The sequence below is a fragment of the Drosophila miranda genome (assembly GCF_003369915.1).
Source record: "Drosophila miranda strain MSH22 chromosome Y unlocalized genomic scaffold, D.miranda_PacBio2.1 Contig_Y2_pilon, whole genome shotgun sequence".
Classification (NCBI taxonomy): Eukaryota; Metazoa; Arthropoda; class Insecta; order Diptera; family Drosophilidae; genus Drosophila; species Drosophila miranda.
In genome coordinates, this window is record NW_022881614.1 from 36,630,435 (window position 1) to 36,652,516 (window position 22,082).

A 22,082-nucleotide genomic window follows, 5' to 3' on the forward strand; every position below is an offset into this window, starting at 1 on the left:
AAACAACGCCACCACAATTCACCGAGTTCTCGCAATATTTGTAAAACACAACTTTAGTTTGATTACTTTCCGTTTGTAATCGTTCAAATCCCGGTTGAGCCCCCAAAAATTGTGGCCCCGGATTTTCCGTAGTTGTACTTTAGTCCAGGACGCCAGGTTTTATTATGAATATTTATTTATGAATATTATTTAAGATTAGTTATGATTACAACGGTCGCTGTGCTTTAAGTATATTTTGATTAATACAGATATTTGCGCTCGTAATTTGCGTGTGTCTGAGTGAGACTTTGGCACCGAATTAAATGGCGTCGATCGTTGAGGCTGTGTTTTCTCGTCTCTTTGTTCGCCGTCCGCTTCTAGTCTCTCTCTCTGTTACTTCCTCTGTTATCTCTACAGACTCTGTTGCTCTCCCACCAAATCCCATATATAATCTTGATCAGCATCAATAGCCGAGTCGATTGAGCCATGTCTGTCTGTCCGTCTGTCCGTCCGTCTGTCCGTCTGTCCGTCTGTCCGTCCGTCTGTCCGTCCCTTTGCCCCGCCCACTTCCGCCCCCACAAAGGGCGAAAATCTGTGGCATCCACAATTTCGACGATACGAGAAAACCAAAAACGCAGAATCGTAGAAGATGACTATATCTTCTAGAGTGCAAAATCTGAACCAGATCGTATAATTGTTATAGCCAGAATCAAGAAAACAATTTCATTCTTTCTCGCTCTGTCTCTCTCTAACGCACAGGTTTCATGGTCGGTTTTGCCAATTGCAAAATATGAGTTCAAGGATCTCAGAACCTATAAGAGCCAGAGCAACCAAATTTGGTATCCACACTCCTGTGATATCGGACCTTGACCGTTTTGTGTCAAAATTTAGCCACACCCCCTTCCGCCCCCGCAAATTACGAAAATCTGGGGCATCCACAAATCTCAGAGACTATTAACGCTAGAGTAACCAAGTTTAGTATCCGCACTCCTGTTAGATCTCACTATAAAACGTATATCTCAAAATTTCGCCCCACCTCCTTCCGCCCACACAAAGGACGAAAATCTGTTGCATCCACATTATTGCAGATTCGAGAAAACTAAAAACGCAGAATCATAGATAATGACCATATCCATCAGATTGCTGAATCTGGATCAGATCAGATCATTTTTATAGCCAATAGGAACAAATCAATTTGCGCTGGCTACGCAGCGCCCGACGTCACGCTCAGACTGATTTTCTGTCTCTCTCGCACGCACTCTTTGTCGTGTCGTTCAATATTAGCGGCGTCTGCCGGAGGAGAGCCATACTGACTTAGTATCGGGTATAACTGTAGAGTTGCGGTGTCCGCAGCAACTCACAACGTTCCCCTCGTTGTTGTTGCTGTTGTTTCTGGTCAAGTGCTGTGAAGAGGTGGGGAATGAATGTTTATGTTTCCGACTAAAGTGCTTCTTTTGTAAATCACTTTCGAGCTCCAGAGCCATGCAAAGGCTGAGGTTGAAGGTTGAATTAAAATTCCTGCACTTATAATTATCTCCTGCTGTTGTCCTTTACGGACCCACATGTACATACATGTGTACATATGTACTTCCTTTCACCGCATGTATTTTCAAATGTCAATTAGTTGAGTTAATTGAGCGAAAGTGCAAAATGTGAACCGCAATATCGTTTATATAAATTTTCGGAATTCACTCGCCTCTGTCAATCTTTTGGCTTCTATTGTCCCCTTGCCCCCCTGGTCCACAGTCTTGTGGCCTTTGTTGGGGCAGCAGAGCCCTTTTGCGAGGCCAGCTTTGCGCAGTTCGAGGAGCTGTCGTTGAACAAGCGCATGGAGGAGGTGGCCAAGAACGAGGGAGCCACCGAGGAGGACGACATCGATGTGGAGCTGCGCCTGTCGCGCTTCGAATACCTCATGGAGAGGCGTCTGCTGCTGCTGAACAGTGTCCTGCTGCGCCAGAATCCGCCAGAACGTTGCACGAGTGGCACAAGCGGGTCAACCTGTACGAGGACAAGCTGCACACCCTCTGGGTGGAGTTTGCCAAGTTCTGGTCTTCGAGCGGGGCACCGAGGTGGAGTACGTCAAGGTGGCGGATCTGGCCGCCGTGTGGTGCGAGTGGGCGAAGATGGAGCCGCGCCAGCAGCAGTTCGAGGCAGCCCTCAAGCTGATGCAACGTGCCACGGCCACGCCCAAGCGGAAGGTGGCGTATCACGACGACTCGGAGACAGTGCAGTCGCGCCTCCACAGATCCCTGAAGGCGTGGTCCATGTACGCCGATCTGGAGGAGTCCTTTGGCACCTTCAAGACCTGCAAGGCCGTCTACGAGAGCATCATCGACCTGAAGATCTGCACGCCGCAGGTGATCATCAACTATGGCATGTTCCTCGAAGAGCACAACTACTTCGAGGAGGCCTATCGGGCCTACGAGAAGGGCATTGCCCTGTGTGGAGATAATGTTTTTTATCCCCAATCGGCCGACTAATTATTTCGAATTAAATAAAACTCGGCGCAGAAATAAAATTACGATATGTTCTTTAATGCGTGACATCCAAATTGCAAGTGTGGCTTGCCTGCCCTTTACATTGCCACTCCGATCGCTAAGCGCAGCTTCGCTCGGCCGACGTCGGTAGGCAGACGCAAAGCGGAGATAGCGAAGAGCGAGCTGGCAGAGAGCGTTTAGCAGGGCAAGCAAGCGCAAAGCTTTAACAAACAAATGAGTGACATAGACATAAGTAACAAACAAAATAAGCGGCTGAGGGCCAAGAATTAGGTGCTATTTGGCAAGCAGCTAATCGGCTGGGTTCTGCTCCGAACATTCACCCCCGTTGGAAGGCAAAGGCTTTCAACAGATCCATCCTGAAGGGGCAGAACCGCTATTTTTCCAACGGCCCTCTTGAAGATGCTTGCTTGGGCGCAGCTGGCGGCTACGCTGGGATGATCGTCGAACGCAGCAATCGGCGCTTCTTTACGAAGGCGGCTTGTCGTGATTACGTCTTGATCATCGGGAACCTCTGTAATTGTATAGAATGGCAGGAAATTTGGCAATGTAGAAATTGTTGAAAGTTGAATTTCATTTAGCGTGGATATGTAGGTTTTTAATATATGGAAAAGTTCGCGCTGCAGTTCCTGATTCTCCGATCGCAGTTTTTCCACTTGCACCTGGCACTCGAGCAGCTGCTTCCTGCATTGCTGCTCTAAGTTTTGGTACTCCAGCGTTGTGGGTCGAAAATCGTCAATAGAGATGCACGAGGAATTTTCAAAAGCGGCTAAAGCTGCACGCTTATTCTCCGAGCTATCAATGCTTCCTGATACTATCCAACCAAGTTTTGTCTCCTGCAATGTTGGCAATTGGGCTGATAGTCGAATCTGTCCGACGCACATTAAATCGAAGAACAAACCAGAACCTATCAACAGATCGATACGTTGGGGCTTGGAGAAATTAGGATCAGCTAGTTTGAGATTATTCGGCATTGGCCAATCCTTTGCGTCTACGCCGAAGTTAGGCTGCATTTCCGTAATTGAGTTGGTGACAATTGCAGCGAAGGAAGCTCGATAGCTTGCGTCCTGGAATTGTACAACTATATGTACAGACTTGCTCGAAGGTAGAATGGAATCTCCGATTCCAGAGATGTGAACAGAAGACGAGCGATGATCCAATTGCAACTGATCAGCAAGTCTAGATGTTACAAAGTTTGCCTGTGATGCAGAATCCAAAATGGCACGACATGGGATAAGTGCTCCATAACGATCTGTTACATGGACGAGGGCAGTAGGTAGCAACACGTTCTGGCTAGGCTGAGATTTCTGGATCGAGGGGGGAGGGCTGGAACACCCGCTTGCTAGAAGCACAGTCGCGGCCTCTTGCTGGATCGATTCCTCGGCCGGTGAAGAGGAAGATGAAGCACCAGTTCCCGATGGAATGTGGAGTAGCGTGTGATGTTTGGCCTGGCAATGCCTGCAAAGTCCTGACCTGCACCTCTGCAATTCATGGCCTTTGTTGAGGCAGTTCAAACACAAGCGGCTCTTCTTTGCTTCTTTGTATCGTTCAAACGCAGAGAGATTCAGGAATGCCTGACATCTAGATATGTAATGCTCGGAGGAATTGCAATGGTTACATATGGGGTTAGGATGGTCGTTACTGGAGGTGATAAGGGTGACAGGTTTGTCTTCTCCCACCTGTTGACTAGGACTTGTTGCCATGGCTGATCCCAAATTCTCCAGCATCCGACATCTCGCTTCCAGAAATGAGGCCATGCTTGACCACCGAGGCAATCCTGACGTCGGCAAGTTCTCTTCCCATTTCTCCTTTGTTTTGTGGTCCAGTTTCGTGCCTATGATGAAGATCAGCAACCCATCGGATATCTCCTGCGGGGTCCCCAAGGTCTGAACTGCACGCAAGTGCGAATTGATTTTGTCGCTGAGCGCGCGCAAGCCGATAGCCGAGCCCTTCTCCACCCCTTGCAGCCCGAAAATAGCCTTGACGTGTGCCTGAAAATGTAACAGTTTATTATCGAATCGCAACATTAGTAAATTCAACGCCTTGTCGTAATTCTCCTCAGAAAGTTCCAAGGAACGAATCGTATCCAGCGCAGCACCATCTAGACATCCACGAAGATATTGGAATTTTTCGATGATTGGTATACGATGGTCTTTGTGCACCATTGTCGAAAACATCGCGTAGAATTCTGGCCAATCCATGTAGCTCCCACCGAATCGCGGAAGCTGCAACTCGGGCATTCGAGATCGGCCTATACTATTATAGGCGAACAACGACGAATTCCCCTCGAGAGTATGCCGAGCCGTTGAATTGGCAACATTTACCGTGCGAGCAGCCATCAACTCCCGCGACAGCCTGGACCTAACCTTGACATAAACATTCGAAAAGTCCAGCCGGGCATCATTGGCTAACTGCAGGAAATCCAGCCTTTCAAGGCTCGTTTGAGCGGCATCGAAATCCGCATTCATTCGCTCGATTTGCTCTAAGCGAGCTTGAAGTTCTGCCTCATCTAACTCGGCAAGCTCTTCCTTGGTAAGAAAGCGATCCATGGCCTTTAGTTGGCGCGCGATGGACTCGGCCTTGTGCTTGTAGAAATCTAAATCACTCGGCATTGCTGCGTTCGCGACATTGGTAGGCTCAGGTGCTGCCATGTTGAGGTTTTAAAAGAGTCTCTCAGCACGACCGAAAAAGACACCCTGGATACGTATAAACGTGGGAACCGAAAGCAAAGGGATTACAGCTAATGCCTTTAGCTGTGCGGCTGTGCGAGCTGTCCGATTCCGCTTTGTACTCCGCTTGTGTGTATTAGTGAGTTCGCTGCACTGCCTACCGCACTGCACTGACCGAATTGTCGCGACAGAGAAATTAATAGCCAGCAATGCGTGTATGTAGGTGTATGTAAGTGTGTTTTAGAACCGAATTGTGCTTAACCGTAGAAAATTCGCTAGGGCTAACGAATGTCGATCGCGAATGATTATTAATTGACACTGCAACTCAGAGATCACGTCGGGGTCACCAAATTTTATGTGGAGATAATGTTTTTTATCCCCAATCGGCCGACTAATTATTTCGAATTAAATAAAACTCGGCGCAGAAATAAAATTACGATATGTTCTTTAATGCGTGACATCCAAATTGCAAGTGTGGCTTGCCTGCCCTTTACATTGCCGCTCCGATCGCTAAGCGCAGCTTCGCTCGGCCGACGTCGGTAGGCAGACGCAAAGCGGAGATAGCGAAGAGCGAGCTGGCAGAGAGCGTTTAGCAGGGCAAGCAAGCGCAAAGCTTTAACAAACAAATGAGTGACATAGACATAAGTAACAAACAAAATAAGCGGCTGAGGGCCAAGAATTAGGTGCTATTTGGCAAGCAGCTAATCGGCTGGGTTCTGCTCCGAACACCCTGTTTAAGTGGCCGAATGTGTACGACATCTGGAACTCGTATCTAAGCAAGTTCCTCGCGCGCTACGGGGGCACAAAGCTGGAGCGGGCCCGCGACCTCTTCGAACAGTGCCTGGATCAGTGACCCGCTGAGCAATCCAAGTACTTTTACCAGCTCTACGCGAAGCTGGAGGAGGAGCACGGCCTGGCCCGGCATGCCATGTCCGTCTACGATCGCGCCACGTCCGCCGTCAAGGAAGAGGAGCTGTTCGACATGTACAACATATTCGTGAAGAAGGCCGCCGAGATCTACGGCCTGCCACGCACCAGGGAGATCTACGAGAAGGCCATCGAGGCTCTGCACGAGCAGCATATGCGCCACATGTGCGTCAAATTCGCCGAGCTGGAGACGAAGCTGGGCTAGGTGGATCGAGCCAGGGCCATCTACGCTCACAGGTGAGTCGACATTTAACCGTTGGATCGTCAATATTCTAAGCTCTCTTCTGCTTTGTCCCAACAGGTGTGCGATCCCCGCATCACGGCGGACTTCTGGCAGACCTGGAAGGAGTTCGAGGTGTGTCATGGCAACGAGGATACGATGCGTGAAATGCTGCGGATCAAGCGTTCCATTCAGGCCACCTACAACACTCAGGTCAACATGATGGCTGCCCAGTTTGTCAACACGAACACGAATGGTGTGGCTGCCGATGCTGGTGCTGGCTCCGGACCGGATGCCATGCGGCTGCTCGAGGAGAAGGCCCGCCAGGCGGCGGCCGAGGCCAAGCAGAAGCCCGCCGAGAAGGCTGCCTCCAATATCATGTTTGTGCGCGGCGAGACCCAGGGCGGGGCCAAGGGCAAGGAAAATACAGTCGTCAATCCGGATGAGATTGATATTGGCGACAGCGAGGACGACGACGACGATGAGGAGGAGGACCCGCAGCAGCCGAGTGGAGACCAGGCCGAGGCAGGCCAGGCCACAACCAAAACCGATGACGAGGGCCTCATCATGATGAAACTGCGCTTCGAACAAAAGGCCATACCGGCCAAGGTCTTTGGCAGCCTCAAGCCGACAAATCAATCCGATTCCGATGAGGGATAAATCTTTTGTTTCTTTTGATTACGCGAAATATAAATATATGTCTGTGGAATACTTCCCTCGATTTGAGACCTATTCTTCGGAGACCTATTCTTCGTTTTGTTCGGAAATTCATAAATTCCTCGAATCTCAGCAGGCGTTGGCAATGTTTCCCTGCCAGAGTTTGAGCCTTGGGATATCTCATTCCTTTCGAATCAGCTGTTGGAAGCACATCTATTCTCTCTATTTTTTAGATTTACATTTTTTTTTATTCGGAAAAAAAAGCAAAATTTGTCTGGAACTGTCTGAAAAATAAGAGAACTTTCGTAACCTGTCGCGAGGGACTGTCACTATCATTAAGCGATGAAGTCTGTACGCTTGATGCACGCCCTGTGCAGGCGTGTCCAGCACACATTCCTGGCCAGACGCAGAGATGTGGAACAGCGACGGCACTACGCCGAGAAATGTGACTCGGTGATCAAAGGCGGTGTGGTGGGCGTGTACGCCAAGGAGGGCGACCGCCAGCCCAAGATGACACCATCCGGCGAGAAGTTTGACGATCGCGTCCAGGGTAAGATCACTGATCTCATACGCGAGACGGGCCTGAGTGGCCAGCTGTGAAAAGGCCGTCTCTTCATGAAAGTGGATGCGGAGTTCCGTGCGGTGGCCGTGGTCGGCGTGGGACAGGAGGGGGCCGGCTTCAACGACCTGGAGATGATCGACGAGGGAATGGAGAACGCTCGCGTCGCTGCCGGCGTGGGGGCTCGTTCCCTTCAACTGCAGGGCTGCACAGATGTCTTCGTGGAGTCGATGGAGTATGCGGAGCAGGCGGCGGAGGGTAGCGCCTTGGCCGTCTGGCGCTACAACACCAACAAGCGCCGTCGGGACCGCACCCTCATTCCCAAACTGGAGCTGTACGACTCTCCCGACTCGGATGCCTGGATGCGGGGTCTGTTCAAGGCCGAATCGCAGAACCTGGCCCGTCGCCTGGCCGATACGCCGGCCAATCAGATGACGCCCACAATCTTCGCCCAGTCAACGGTGGATGCCCTGTGCCCCTGCGGGGTATCCGTGGAGGTACGCAGCATGGACTGGATCGAGTCCAAGAGCTTGAACAGCTTCTTGATGGTGGCCAAGGGCAGCTGCGAGCCGCCGATCATCTTGGAAATCGCCTACTGGCAAAACTCGGCTTCGTGGACGTCAGCAAGGCTGGTGTGATGGCCATGGCCGATCCCTTGCTCTACGCCCAGACGATCTACAAGCCGCGCATGGTCGTGGACATTGCTACAGTGGGCTACGCCGTCTGCCCTGCGCTGGGCGGAGCAGCAGCCGGGATTTTCAGGCCGGTGCCCCTGTGGCGCTACTTCAAGGAGCTGATCATGCCGAACAACACCTTTGACATCAGCATCCGCGGACGTGGCCCCGCCTCCAGCTGCATCGCTGCCGCCGTTCTGCACGAGCTGGTGCCGTGCGTCGACTGGGCCCACCTGGACATCCGCAACGTGGGCATGCTGACGCGCTACAATCCGCTGCCATAATTGCTGAAGAACCGCATGACTGGCCGTCCCACTCGCACAATCGTTCAGTTTCTGTTTCAGATGGCTTGCCCCGACGGCAAGTAATCTGATTATGTTCGTTACACAATTCCTTTGTTAATGTTCCGCGTTCCAAATTTGTTGTTAATTGAAGTACCCCCCGCCAACATTTTCAAGCAAATTGCCAAGAGGTGCACACCCCAAGAGGTTACACGAACACATTTTTATTATTGTTCAATTTTAATCCAGAGTTTACAATTGAGCTTCCATGCTGATTGAAGGATGAAAAGAACCACATAAAATATGCAAAAAGGTCGCCATTTTATTGTTGAGATTCATTATAAATCGCCTAGGTGAGGTCTTTACAAATCCGGCTCGTTAAAAACCTCGAAAAACATTTTTGCAATACAAACGGTGGAGAAATTAGCCGCTTATTTTACTTTTCCTCTCTTCTGTTCATCATTTCACTTCAACGCTCAAGCATCTATACTTATGCTCATTATTGCGTTGCTATTGCTTACAGAGGCTTTACATAGAGCTCTCACATGAACAGCCAAAAACCGCAACTGCACACACATGCACACGCATGCAGCGATGCGTTCGGTTTTCGCATTGGGAGCATCACGCATCGCGTGATCTTCTAATTCTCTTTCGCTCGCCTTCTTTTCGTTGAGTGGAGTTGCTTGGAAATTCCAGTTGCTGTACCGTTGCCTCTTAGCCGCGCCTTCCACTAACTTAAACCACTAATTTAATAGGATTATAAATACAATCAATGGCTGGAAAGAATTACATATATTTACATACATATATAAGTCAACGTGTCCCTTTTTTTTTGGTGATCTGTTGTTCTTATTCGACCAAAAATTGCTGCCTTCTCGTTTTATTTGTTGTACCGTTGTAGCTGAGCGTCTTTGGTGCTAAGTGCGTCTTGCGGGAAAAATTAGTGGATTATTCGCGCACAAAAAGAGCCGATCGCGGAAAGAAAAATATGAATAAATTATAAAATTCATTTGTGTTTCTGTTTGTTTTTTTTTAATAGTGCTTTTGTGTGTGAATATAACGACAGAATGGAAACGGCAAGGAAAGAACAGAAAGAGAGAATGCAGCAAAAGTGGAAGAACCAGGAAGAAGGTAAGAAAATGTTGTTTATGTTTTTCTTTGCTGTACAATTATAGGCGATGAACTAAAAAGATAAAAAAAAAAAAAATAGATCGATAGCATTTTGTTAGCTTTATGTTTAGTATGGAGGCAAATAAGGGGACAAACTTTTACCAAGAATCATCTTTCTTATAGGAGAAAATAAAAAAAGGCAAACAGGACTATAAAAATAACGAAAAATACCGAAAAAGTCAACTTCGGCTTATCTTAAAAGGTTTTCAGTTCAAAGCTAATGAAAATATATGCCTGTTGTTTTCTTTCAATTTAGAGAATAATATCGGGAGAAACGTATATAAAAATGCGTTTAATTATTTATTCTCGTATATTGTTTTTTGACAGTGTATGCCTCGCCCTGACTCCCTTTATAATTGTGATTTTTGTTGTTGCTGTTGTTTCTGGTCAAGTGCTGTGAAGAGGTGGGGAATGAATGTTTATGTTTCCGACTAAAGTGCTTCTTTTGTAAATCATTTTCGAGCTCCAGAGCCATGCAAAGGCTGAGGTTGAAGGTTGAATTAAAATTCCTGCACTTATAATTATCTCCTGCTGTTGTCCTTTACGGACCCACATGTACATACATGTGTACATATGTACTTCCTTTCACCGCATGTATTTTCAAATGTCAATTAGTTGAGTTAATTGAGCGAAAGTGCAAAATGTGAACCGCAATATCGTTTATATAAATTTACGGAATTCACTCGCCTCTGTCAATCTTTTGGCTTCTATTGTCCCCTTGCCCCCTGGTCCACAGCAGAGCCCTTTTGCGAGGCCAGCTTTGCGCAGTTCGAGGAGCTGTCGTTGAACAAGCGCATGGAGGAGGTGGCCAAGAACGAGGAGGCCACCGAGGAGGACGACATCGATGTGGAGCTGCGCCTGTCGCGCTTCGAATACCTCATGGAGAGGCGTCTGCTGCTGCTGAACAGTGTCCTGCTGCGCCAGAATCCGCACAACGTTCACGAGTGGCACAAGCGGGTCAACCTGTACGAGGACAAGCTGCACACCCTCTGGGTGGAGTTTGCCAAGTTCTGGTCTTCGAGCGGGGCACCGAGGTGGAGTACGTCAAGGTGGCTGATCTGGCCGCCGTGTGGTGCGAGTGGGCGAAGATGGAGCTGCGCCAGCAGCAGTTCGAGGCAGCCCTCAAGCTGATGCAACGTGCCACGGCCATGCCCAAGCGGAAGGTGGCGTATCACGACGACTCGGAGACAGTGCAGTCGCGCCTCCACAGATCCCTGAAGGCGTGATCCATGTACGCCGATCTGGAGGAGTCCTTTGGCACCTTCAAGACCTGCAAGGCCGTCTACGAGAGCATCATCGACCTGAAGATCTGCACGCCGCAGGTGATCATCAACTATGGCATGTTCCTCGAAGAGCACAACTACTTCGAGGAGGCCTATCGGGCCTACGAGAAGGGCATTGCCCTGTTTAAGTGGCCGAATGTGTACGACATCTGGAACTCGTATCTAAGCAAGTTCCTCGCGCGCTACGGGGGCACAAAGCTGGAGCGGGCCCGCGACCTCTTCGAACAGTGACTGGATCAGTGACCCGCTGAGCAATCAAAGTACTTTTACCAGCTCTACGCGAAGCTGGAGGAGGAGCACGGCCTGGCCCGGCATGCCATGTCCGTCTACGATCGCGCCACGTCCGCCGTCAAGGAAGAGGAGATGTTCGACATGTACAACATATTCGTGAAGAAGGCCGCCGAGATCTACGGCCTGCCACGCACCAGGGAGATCTACGAGAAGGCCATCGAGGCTCTGCACGAGCAGCATATGCGCCACATGTGCGTCAAATTCGCCGAGCTGGAGACGAAGCTGGGCTAGGTGGATCGAGCCAGGGCCATCTACGCTCAGGTGAGTCGACATTTAACCGTTGGATCGTCAATATTCTAAGCTCTCTTCTGCTTTGTCCCAACAGGTGTGCGATCCCCGCATCACGGCGGACTTCTGGCAGACCTGGAAGGAGTTCGAGGTGTGTCATGGCAACGAGGATACGATGCGTGAAATGCTGCGGATCAAGCGTTCCATTCAGGCCACCTACAACACTCAGGTCAACATGATGGCTGCCCAGTTTGTCAACACGAACACGAAAGTTGTGGCTGCCGATGCTGGTGCTGGCTCCGGACCGGATGCCATGCGGCTGCTCGAGGAGAAGGCCCGCCAGGCGGCGGGCAGAAGCCCGCCGAGAAGGCTGCCTCCAATATCATGTTTGTGCGCGGCGAGACCCAGGGCGCGGCCAAGGGCAAGGAAAATACAGTCGTCAATCCGGATGAGATTGATATTGGCGACAGCGAGGACGACGACGACGATGAGGAGGAGGACCCGCAGCAGCCGAGTGGAGACCAGGCCGAGGCAGGCCAGCCCACAACCAAAACCGATGACGAGGGCCTCATCATGAAGAAACTGCGCTTCGAACAAAAGGCCATACCGGCCAAGGTCTTTGGCAGCCTCAAGCCGACAAATCAATCCGATTCCGATGAGGGATAAATCTTTTGTTTCTTTTGATTACGCGAAATATAAATGTATGTCTGTGGAATACTTCCCTCGATTTGAGACCTATTCTTCGGAGACCTATTCTTCGTTTTGTTCGGAAATTCATAAATTCCTCGAATCTCAGCAGGCGTTGGCAATGTTTCCCTGCCAGAGTTTGAGCCTTGGGATATCTCATTCCTTTCGAATCAGCTGTTGGAAGCACATCTATTCTCTCTATTTTTTAGATTTACAGTTTTTTTATTCGGAAAAAAAAGCAAAATTTGTCTGGAACTGTCTGAAAAATAAGAGAACTTTCGTAACCTGTCGCGAGGGACTGTCACTATCATTAAGCGATGAAGTCTGTACGCTTGATGCACGCCCTGTGCAGGCGTGTCCAGCACACATTCCTGGCCAGACGCAGAGATGTGGAACAGCGACGGCACTACGCCGAGAAATGTGACTCGGTGATCAAAGGCGTTGTGGCGGGCGTGTACGCCAAGGAGGGCGACCGCCAGCCCAAGATGACACCATCCGGCGAGAAGTTTGACGATCGCGTCCAGGGTAAGATCACTGATCTCATACGCGAGACGGGCCTGAGTGGCCAGCTGTGAAAAGGCCGTCTCTTCATGAAAGTGGATGCGGAGTTCCGTGCGGTGGCCGTGGTCGGCGTGGGACAGGAGGGGGCCGGCTTCAACGACCTGGAGATGATCGACGAGGGAATGGAGAACGCTCGCGTCGCTGCCGGCGTGGGGGCTCGTTCCCTTCAACTGCAGGGCTGCACAGATGTCTTCGTGGAGTCGATGGCGTATGCGGAGCAGGCGGCGGAGGGTAGCGCCTTGGCCGTCTGGCGCTACAACACCAACAAGCGCCGTCGGGACCGCACCCTCATTCCCAAACTGGAGCTGTACGACTCTCCCGACTCGGATGCCTGGATGCGGTGTCTGTTCAAGGCCGAATCGCAGAACCTGGCCCGTCGCCTGGCCGATACGCCGGCCAATCAGATGACGCCCACAATCTTCGCCCAGTCAACGGTGGATGCCCTGTGCCCCTGCGGGGTATCCGTGGAGGTACGCAGCATGGACTGGATCGAGTCCAAGAGCTTGAACAGCTTCTTGATGGTGGCCAAGGGCAGCTGCGAGCCGCCGATCATCTTGGAAATCGCCTACTGGCAAAACTCGGCTTCGTGGACGTCAGCAAGGCTGGTGTGATGGCCATGTCCGATCCCTTGCTCTACGCCCAGACGATCTACAAGCCGCGCATGGTCGTGGACATTGCTACAGTGGGCTACGCCGTCTGCCCTGCGCTGGGCGGAGCAGCAGCCGGGATTTTCAGGCCGGTGCCCCTGTGGCGCTACTTCAAGGAGCTGATCATGCCGAACGACACCTTTGACATCAGCATCCGCGGACGTGGCCCCGCCTCCAGCTGCATCACTGCCGCCGTTCTGCACGAGCTGGTGCCGTGCGTCGACTGGGCCCACCTGGACATCCGCAACGTGGGCATGCTGACGCGCTACAATCCGCTGCCATAATTGCTGAAGAACCGCATGACTGGCCGTCCCACTCGCACAATCGTTCAGTTTCTGTTTCAGATGGCTTGCCCCGACGGCAAGTAATCTGATTATGTTCGTTACACAATTCCTTTGTTAATGTTCCGCGTTCCAAATTTGTTGTTGATTGAAGTACCCCCCGCCAACATTTTCACGCAAATTGCCAAGAGGTGCACACCCCAAGAGGTTACACGAACACATTTTTATTATTGTTCAATTTTAATCCAGAGTTTACAATTGAGCTTCCATGCTGATTGAAGGATGAAAAGAACCACATAAAATATGCAAAAAGGTCGCCATTTTATTGTTGAGATTCATTATAAATCGCCTAGGTGAGGTCTTTACAAATCCGGCTCGTTAAAAACCTCGAAAAACATTTTTGCAATACAAATGGTGGCGAAGTTAGCCGCTTATTTTACTTTTCCTCTCTTCTGTTCATCATTTCACTTCAACGCTCAAGCATCTATACTTATGCTCATTATTGCGTTGCTATTGCTTACAGAGGCTTTACATAGAGCTCTCACATGAACAGCCAAAAACCGCAACTGCACACACATGCACACGCATGCAGCGATGCGTTCGGTTTTCGCATTGGGAGCGACGCATCGCGTGATCTTCTAATTCTCTTTCGCTCGCCTTCTTTTCGTTGAGTGGAGTTGCTTGGAAATTCCAGTTGCTGTACCGTTGCCTCTTAGCCGCGCCTTCCACTAACTTAAACCACTAATTTAATAGGATTATAAATACAATCAATGGCTGGAAAGAATTACATATATTTACATACATATATAAGTCAACGTGTCCCGTTTTTTTTGGTGATCTGTTGTTATTCGACCAAAAATTGCTGCCTTCTCGTTTTATTTGTTGTACCGTTGTAGCTGAGCGTCTTTGCTGCTAAGTGCGTCTTGCGGGAAAAATTAGTGGATTATTCGCGCACAAAAAGAGCCGATCGCGGAAAGAAAAATATGAATAAATTATAAAATTCATTTGTGTTTCTGTTTGTTTTTTTTTAATAGTGCTTTTGTGTGTGAATATAACGACAGAATGGAAACGGCAAGGAAAGAACAGAAAGAGAGAATGCAGCAAAAGTGGAAGAACCAGGAAGAAGGTAAGAAAATGTTGTTTATGTTTTTCTTTGCTGTACAATTATAGGCGATGAACTAAAAAGATATAAAAAAAAAATAGATCGATAGCATTTTGTTAGCTTTATGTTTAGTATGGAGGCAATTAAGGGGACAAACTTTTACCAAGAATCATCTTTCTTATAGGAGAAAATAAAAAAAGGCAAACAGGACTATAAAAATAACGAAAAATACCGAAAAAGTCAACTTCGGCTTATCTTAAAAGGTTTTCAGTTCAAAGCTAATGAAAATATATGCCTGTTGTTTTCTTTCAATTAAGAGAATAATATCGGGAGAAACGTATATAAAAATGCGTTTAATTATTTATTCTCGTATATTGTTTTTTGACAGTGTATGCCTCGCCCTGACTCCCTTTATAATTGTGATTTTTGTTGTTGCTGTTGTTTCTGGTCAAGTGCTGTGAAGAGGTGGGGAATGAATGTTTATGTTTCCGGCTAAAGTGCTTCTTTTGTAAATCATTTTCGAGCTCCAGAGCCATGCAAAGGCTGAGGTTGAAGGTTGAATTAAAATTCCTGCACTTGTAATTATCTCCTGCTGTTGTCCTTTACATGTGTACATATGTACTTCCTTTCACCGCATGTATTTTCAAATGTCAATTAGTTGAGTTAATTGAGCGAAAGTGCAAAATGTGAACCGCAATATCGTTTATATAAATTTACGGAATTCACTCGCCTCTGTCAATCTTTTGGCTTCTATTGTCCCCTTGCCCCCCTGGTCCACAGCAGAGCCCTTTTGCGAGGCCAGCTTTGCGCAGTTCGAGGAGCTGTCGTTGAGCAAGCGCATGGAGGAGGTGGCCAAGAACGAGGAGGCCACCGAGGAGGACGACATCGATGTGGAGCTGCGCCTGTCGCGCTTCGAATACCTCATGGAGAGGCGTCTGCTGCTGCTGAACAGTGTCCTGCTGCGCCAGAATCCGCACAACGTTTACGAGTGGCACAAGCGGGTCAACCTGTACGAGGACAAGCTGCACACCCTCTGGGTGGAGTTTGCCAAGTTCTGGTCTTCGAGCGGGGCACCGAGGTGGAGTACGTCAAGGTGGCGGATCTGGCCGCCGTGTGGTGCGAGTGTGCGAAGATGGAGCTGCGCCAGCAGCAGTTCGAGGCAGCCCTCAAGCTGATGCAACGTGCCACGGCCATGCCCAAGCGGAAGGTGGCGTATCACGACGACTCGGAGACAGTGCAGTCGCGCCTCCACAGATCCCTGAAGGCGTGGTCCATGTACGCCGATCTGGAGGAGTCCTTTGGCACCTTCAAGACCTGCAAGGCCGTCTACGAGAGCATCATCGACCTGAAGATCTGCACGCCGCAGGTGATCATCAACTATGGCATGTTCCTCGAAGAGCACAACTACTTCGAGGAGGCCTATCGGGCCTACGAGAAGGGCATTGCCCTGTTTAAGTGGCCGAATGTGTACGACATCTGGAACTCGTATCTAAGCAAGTTCCTCGCGCGCTACGGGGGCACAAAGCTGGAGCGGGCCCGCGACCTCTTCGAACAGTGCCTGGATCAGTGACCCGCTGAGCAATCCAAGTACTTTTACCAGCTCTACGCGAAGCTGGAGGAGGAGCACGGCCTGGCCCGGCATGCCATGTCCGTCTACGATCGCGCCACGTCCGCCGTCAAGGAAGAGGAGATGTTCGACATGTACAACATATTCGTGAAGAAGGCCGCCGAGATCTACGGCCTGCCACGCACCAGGGAGATCTACGAGAAGGCCATCGAGGCTCTGCACGAGCAGCATATGCGCCACATGTGCGTCAAATTCGCCGAGCTGGAGACGAAGCTGGGCTAGGTGGATCGAGCCAGGGCCATCTACGCTCACAGGTGAGTCGACATTTAACCGTTGGATCGTCAATATTCTAAGCTCTCTTCTGCTTTGTCCCAACAGGTGTGCGATCCCCGCATCACGGCGGACTTCTGGCAGACCTGGAAGGAGTTCGAGGTGTGTCATGGCAACGAGGATACGATGCGTGAAATGCTGCGGATCAAGCGTTCCATTCAGGCCACCTACAACACTCAGGTCAACATGATGGCTGCCCAGTTTGTCAACACGAACACGAATGGTGTGGCTGCCGATGCTGGTGCTGGCTCCGGACCGGATGCCATGCGGCTGCTCGAGGAGAAGGCCCGCCAGGCGGCGGGCAGAAGCCCGCCGAGAAGGCTGCCTCCAATATCATGTTTGTGCGCGGCGAGACCCAGGGCGGGGCCAAGGGCAAGGAAAATACAGTCGTCAATCCGGATGAGATTGATATTGGCGACAGCGAGGACGACGACGACGATGAGGAGGAGGACCCGCAGCAGCCGAGTGGAGACCAGGCCGAGGCAGGCCAGGCCACAACCAAAACCGATGACGAGGGCCTCATCATGAAGAAACTGCGCTTCGAACAAAAGGCCATACCGGCCAAGGTCTTTGGCAGCCTCAAGCCGACAAATCATTCCGATTCCGATGAGGGATAAATCTTTTGTTTCTTTTGATTACGCGAAATATAAATGTATGTCTGTGGAATACTTCCCTCGATTTGAGACCTATTCTTCGGAGACCTATTCTTCGGAGTCCTATTCTTCGTTTTGTTCGGAAATTCAATAATTCCTCGAATCTCAGCAGGCGTTGGCAATGTTTCCCTGCCAGAGTTTGAGCCTTGGGATATCTCATTCCTTTCGAATCAGCTGTTGGAAGCACATCTATTCTCTCTATTTTTTAGATTTACATTTTTTTTATTCGGAAAAAAAATGAAAATTTGTCTGGAACTGTCTGAAAAATAAGAGAACTTTCGTAACCTGTCGCGAGGGACTGTCACTATCATTAAGCGATGAAGTCTGTACGCTTGATGCACGCCCTGTGCAGGCGTGTCCAGCACACATTCCTGGCCAGACGCAGAGATGTGGAACAGCGACGGCACTACGCCGAGAAATGTGACTCGGTGATCAAAGGCGTTGTGGCGGGCGTGTACGCCAAGGAGGGCGACCGCCAGCCCAAGATGACACCATCCGGCGAGAAGTTTGACGATCGCGTCCAGGGTAAGATCACTGATCTCATACGCGAGACGGGCCTGAGTGGCCAGCTGGGAAAAGGCCGTCTCTTCATGAATGTGGATGCGGAGTGCCGTGCGGTGGCCGTGGTCGGCGTGGGACAGGAGGGGGCCGGCTTCAACGACCTGGAGATGATCGACGAGGGAATGGAGAACGCTCGCGTCGCTGCCGGCGTGGGGGCTCGTTCCCTTCAACTGCAGGGCTGCACAGATGTCTTCGTGGAGTCGATGGAGTATGCGGAGCAGGCGGCCGAGGGGAGCGCCGTCTGGCGCTACAACACCAACAAGCGCCGTCGGGACCGCACACTCATTCCCAAACTGGAGCTGTACGACTCTCCTGACTCGGATGCCTGGATGCGGGGCCTGTTCAAGGCCGAATCGCAGAACCTGGCCCGTCGCCTGGCCGATACGCCGGCCAATCAGATGACGCCCACAATCTTCGCCCAGTCAACGGTGGATGCCCTGTGCCCCTGCGGGGTATCCGTGGAGGTACGCAGCATGGACTGGATCGAGTCCAAGAGCTTGAACAGCTTCTTGATGGTGGCCAAGGGCAGCTGCGAGCCGCCGATCATCTTGGGAATCGCCTACTGCGGCACCGCACCCGAGGACAAGCCTCCTGCTGGGCAAGGGCATCACATTCAACAGCGGGGGCCTCTGCCTCCGTCCCAAGGACTGCTTGTCCATGTACCGCGGCTGCATGTCCGGTGCAGCCGCCTGCGTGGCCGTCATCCGAGCCGCCGCCGCCCTATCGCTGCCCCTAAACATAACGGCACTGCTGCCGCTGTGCGAGAACATGCCCTCCGGAATGGCTGCCAAGCCTGGCGACGTGGTAGCCCTCCTCAATGGCAAAACTCTCGGCTTCGTGGACGTCAGCAAGGCTGGTGTGATGACCATGGCCGATCCCTTGCTCTACGCCCAGACGATCTACAAGCCGCGCATGGTCGTGGACATTGCTAAAGTGGGCTACGCCGTCTGCTCAGCGCTGGGCGGAGCAGCAGCCGGGATTTTCAGCAATTCGAACTTCGTCTACAAGCAGTTCGAGAAGGCCGGTGCCCTTACGGGGGATCGCGTTTGGCGTCTGCCCTTGTGGCGCTCCTTCAAGGAGCTGATCATGCCGAACGACATCTTTGACATCAGCAACCGCGGACGTTGCCCCGCCTCCAGCTGCATCGCTACCGCCGTTCTGCACTTGCTGGTGCCGTGCGTCGACTGGGCCCACCTGGACATCCGCAACGTGGGCATGCTGACGCGCTACAATCCGCTGCCATAATTGCTGAAGAACCGCATGACTGGCCGTCCCACTCGCACCATCGTTCAGTTTCTGTTTCAGATGGCTTGCCCCGACGGCAAGTAATCTGATTATGTTCGTTACACAATTCCTTTGTTAATGTTCCGCGTTCCAAATTTGTTGTTAATTGAAGTTTTTTTGAACATTTTTGCAATACAAATGGTGGAGAAATTAGCCGCTTATTTTACTTCAACGCTCAAGCATCTACATATACTTATGCTCATTATTGCGTTGCTATTGCCTACAGAGGCTTTACATAGAGCTCTCACATGCACAGCCAAAAACCGCAACTGCACCCACATGCACACGCATACAGCGATGCGTTCGGTTTTCGCATTGGGAGCGACGCATCGCGTGATCTTCTAATTCTCTTTCGCTCGCCTTCTTTTCGTTGAGTGGAGTTGCTTGGAAATTCCAGTTGCTGTACCGTTGCCTCTTACCGTTTTTTTTGGTGATCTGTTGTTGTTATTCGACCAAAAATTGCTGCCTTCTCGTTTTATTTGTTGTACCGTTGTAGCTGAGCGTCTTTGCTGCTAAGTGCGTCTTGCGGGAAAAATTAGTGGATTATTCGCGCACAAAAAGAGCCGATCGCGGAAAGAAAAATATGAATAAATTATAAAATTCATTTGTGTTTCTGTTTGTTTTTTTTTTTAATAGTGCTTTTGTGTGTGTTTGTGTGTGAATATAACGACAGAATGGAAACGGCAAGGAAAGGACAGAAAGAGAGAATGCAGCAAAAGTGGAAGAACCAGGAAGAAGGTAAGAAAATGTTTATGTTTTTCTTTGCTGTACGATTATAGGCGATGAACTAAAAAGATATAAAACAAAATAGATCGATAGCATTTTGTTAGCTTTATGTTTAGTATGGAGGCAAATAAGGGGACAAACTTTTACCAAGAATCATCTTTCTTATAGGAGAAAATACTAAAGGCAAACAGGACTATAAAAATAACGAAAAATACCGAAAAAGTCAACTTCGGCTTATCTTAAAAGGTTTTCAGTTCAAAGCTAATGAAAATATATGCCTGTTGTTTTCTTTCAATTTAGAGAATAATATCGGGAGAAACGTATTTAAAAATGCGTTTAATTATTTATTCTCGTATATTGTTTTTTGACAGCGTATGCCTCGCCCTGACTCCCTTTATAATTGTGATTTTTGTTGTTGCTGTTGTTTCTGGTCAAGTGCTGTGAAGAGGTGGGGAATGAATGTTTATGTTTCCGACTAAAGTGCTTCTTTTGTAAATCACTTTCGAGCTCCAGAGCCATGTAAAGGCTGAGGTTGAAGGTTGAATTAAAATTCCTGCACTTGTAATTATCTCCTGCTGTTGTCCTTTACATGTGTACATATGTACTTCCTTTCACCGCATGTATTTTCAAATGTCAATTAGTTGAGTTAATTGAGTGAAAGTGCAAAATGTGAACAGCAATATCGTTTATAATATCGGAATTCACTCGCCTCTGTCAATCTTTTGGCTTCTATTGTCCCCTTGCCCCCCCTGGTCCTCGGTCTTTTGGCCCTCTTCCCCTCTCTCTCGCTCTATCCGGCAGATGCAATTTACCAATACCTGGCCCCACTCCTGGAATTCTGTGAAATTCTGTGCAGCTCCGAACCCTTGGATGCTACCAATTCGATGCCGATGCCGATGCTGCTGTCATTTGCATCCCAATTGAGCTGCATTGCGTGCTCTGGCCACAATGCAAGGCATTAAAATTAGTTTATTTGAGCCCCGGCATTGCTCATACGCAGTGTGTCCCATCAGCAACTGTGTGTGTCTGCGTGTTCTCTGGTGTTTCGTTTATCGCCTGCTTTTGTTTACTCTCCCCTGCTGCCCCCCTCTCCATTCACCCACTCCCAATTGGCCACTGGATATTGGTCTATGATTATGGTATGCTTTCGGTTCGTGTCCGTGGCAGTATTTTGTTTGGATTTTGATTTACCACAGAATTTTATTATATTTTATTTATTTAAAATAATTACAGGATATTGCAGAAATGTGCTATGGAAAAAAGGTAATCGGATTTATGGTAAATTATGCCTTAGACATGGATTTCATGCACAAATAAATGCGAGTTAAGCAACTGACGAAAAGTATTCCAAGGAACCCCCTCCCCGCACCCCCTGCAATGCTATTTTCCAGTGCTTTGGACTGCCTCGGGACTGGAAATAATTTTCAATATTTTGTAAACAAAAAGTACATTAGTAGTAGGAATTCAGATAAAGAGAAAAAATGTGTTGAGGATACAGTAGAGAGGGACAAGTTAGAGTTTCAGGAGGAAAGATTACTACAGATTACAGAAGATGTTGATTTGATATTGCAAACAGAACAGATGCGAGACAAGGAAGTAGTTAGGATTCTAAAAATGCTAGAGGATGCAATTGAAGTAGATTTTGAAATGATAGATGGTATTGTTTACAAGAGGAGTTGTGAAAACAAACTATGTTTCTATGTACCAATGTGTATGGAAGAGCAGTTGATAAGGCGGTCACACGAAAAACTAGGACATCTGGCCGCAGAGAAGTGCGTGAGTGACCTTTTGAGGACCTACTGGTTTCCGTCAATGAGAAGTAAAGTGGCAAGGTTCATCAGAAACTGTCTACCGTGTATACTACACTCGATGCCTAAAACAATCCATAACAGAACGCTCCATAGTATCCCAAAGTCGTGTGTTCCTTTTCATACCCTACATGTTGATCATTTGGGTCCGTTGCCGAGTATTAGATCTAAGCGAAAACACCTCCTTGTGGTAATAGATGCATTCACTAAGTTTGTCAAATTGTTCCCGGTTAATAGTACCAGCACGCGGGAAGCGAAGGATGCCTTAAGTAAATATTTTGATTTCTATAGTCGCCTTACTAGGATAATATCAGATCGTGGGACCTGTTTCACCTCGTTAGAGTTCTCTAGTTTTCTGCAGGAGAGAGGGATAGAGCACATTAAGGTAGCTACAGGTGCACCGCAGGCGAATGGCCAAGTGGAGCGGATGAATCGTGTTCTT

At 49.4% G+C, this 22,082-nt stretch overlaps 6 pseudogenes; all 6 read left to right on the plus strand.

Annotated features, from left to right (window-relative positions):
- Positions 1 to 1,461: 1,461 nt before the first annotated feature.
- Positions 1,462 to 6,950, plus strand: LOC117193986 (annotated as a pseudogene).
- A 176-nt stretch (positions 6,951 to 7,126) lies between these two features.
- Positions 7,127 to 8,777, plus strand: LOC117192407 (annotated as a pseudogene).
- A 1,553-nt stretch (positions 8,778 to 10,330) lies between these two features.
- Positions 10,331 to 13,893, plus strand: LOC117193987 (annotated as a pseudogene).
- LOC117192408 lies at positions 12,330 to 13,925 on the plus strand (annotated as a pseudogene).
- A 2,364-nt stretch (positions 13,926 to 16,289) lies between these two features.
- On the plus strand, positions 16,290 to 17,490 carry LOC117192406 (annotated as a pseudogene).
- Positions 17,482 to 19,235, plus strand: LOC117192405 (annotated as a pseudogene).
- Positions 19,236 to 22,082: the final 2,847 nt, after the last annotated feature.